Raw genomic sequence first — 1967 nt, 5'->3', positions numbered from 1 at the left:
GGGGGGGGGCATTCTAAATAATTTCCCAGTTTTAGAAAATAACTTCTTAAAAACTTTCTAATTCCCCCTCTAGACAGCAAGATAAGGGTGTGTGCTTATCAGTTTGTTTGTGTCTGTGAATCCAGCTTTTCATTCAGGCTACGGGGGAAAAAAATAAAATAAACAACAACAACTCAGAAACCTTGGCCTGCATGTTTCCTCCAAGAGGTTTCTCAGAAGGCAAGGACTCTTGCTCTTTGTGCTCTTGACGACACTGGGCTTGCATTGTGCAGTCCTCCTATAAACCAGCCTTTGTGGTGTCCACAAACAGAGGCACAGAACAAGAGAGAGGGAGGAAGGGAGAGAGCACGAGGGAGAGAGAGCGAGAGAGAGACAGGAAACGGATTCTCAAGACCTGGACGAGCCGTGGGAAAAGAGGGGTCTTGTAGAGGAAAAGCAGAAATGTCTCAGGACATTCCTTTGCGATTACACAGTGCTGGACAAATCCAGACATTCTTGCAGTTATTCTGTGCCTTACTTCTCCAGTTAAAGTCAGTCTCATGAGGGGAGTGTAAACATCTGCATCTCCATATTCCAGCAGATGTTGTTAGACACTGTTAATGTCTTTGAGCACTCTGAATTCGACAAACACAGTCCGGAAGAAACCTGAGGCGGAGACCCACCGTCAATTTGTAATAATAATTTGCATTTCCTTTCTACACCATGAAACTTTGATGTTGCACCAGCCTGTAGCGCTGGGTAAAGAACGAAGAAAAAGAGCAGCTCACAGAGACAGGTAAGTATCCATCTCATATCCACTGCACACACATAAGAGGATTCAAGAAAGAGGAGGGCAAATCTCAGGTTACATGCATGGGATCTGAAAGAGTTAGCTGCCCCCAGTGGATAGAAAGCATGTTCCTCCCTTGTCACAGCCACCATGAATGAGAAACAGCTCCAAGGAATGCTCCATTATCATCCTATCAGCAGCACTGGGGGGGATGAAGAGCTTCAAGTCTCCCTTCACTTAGCAGTGTGCAGAATCACGTGTGCGAAGGAGCAAAGTGGGGAGAAGGTAGGGGGGACACTGGCCTACAGACCTTCGACTGGGATTGCGAGGCCTCCTCCCCAACTCACCAGACCTTGCACTTTCTCATTTGTCTAGGTCAGGCATCCTTTTTGTCAGCAATTAATCTGCAGCTCCACCCTCCTATATTTATCCCTTTCCCTATATTTATCACTGGTTCTCCTTCACCTCTTGTTCAGTTGGCCTTGGGCAGATTTACACTTGGTTTGATCACTGTTCACCGTTGTACACATGCAAGTAATAATGGATTGCTGGGCCCTTTAAGCGCTACATTTTACCGGGCACGACGAGCATCTTGTTGACCTTCACATTATTATGCATCTGCTGTGCAACAATGCTCCCACTCTGCTCCACGCTGACCTTCCTGGACCCCCCACACACTTAACACGAGTCCTGCGCTCGTGATTTTAAATGAATCTTACGCAAAGGCAAAAAAAAAAAGAAAAAAGCAAAAGAAATAAATACAATTACCTCATGGTACAAAACAAAACGAATAAAAAAGGTTTGTGTTAAGGCTTATCTCTCATCAGTGCTTCCTGAGGTCTACTAAATTAGACGTGAGTTAAAAGTATGTAAATCATTTGAATGCTCCTAATCCTGGATTTACTGTGATGGTGGGATCCACAATGCCTTTCAAAGCAATTATTCAAATCAATCTAATTAAACCGGTTGAAATTGGCTTTAATTGCCTCCCTGACTAAACAAACACCAAGTTATGGCATACAAACAACAGCGCAGTTCAAAGAGGCCATGGAAGAAAGTGTGAGCTACAGCGCCCCTTAGTGGTTATTAGCTGCCTGTGTGGCTTTCATAATGACGTCAGCCCCCTCTCTCGCTCTCTGTCCGTGCATCATGCGTGTTTATCTCCAAGAAATGATCAACTCTGAAGTGATGGAAACAC

Source organism: Pundamilia nyererei, unplaced genomic scaffold (genome assembly GCF_000239375.1).
Source record: "Pundamilia nyererei isolate P.nyererei 1_Seehausen unplaced genomic scaffold, PunNye1.0 scaffold00011, whole genome shotgun sequence".
Lineage (NCBI taxonomy): Eukaryota > Metazoa > Chordata > Actinopteri > Cichliformes > Cichlidae > Pundamilia > Pundamilia nyererei.
The sequence above is the reverse complement of the archived record's forward strand: the minus strand, read 5'-3'. Positions refer to the sequence as shown.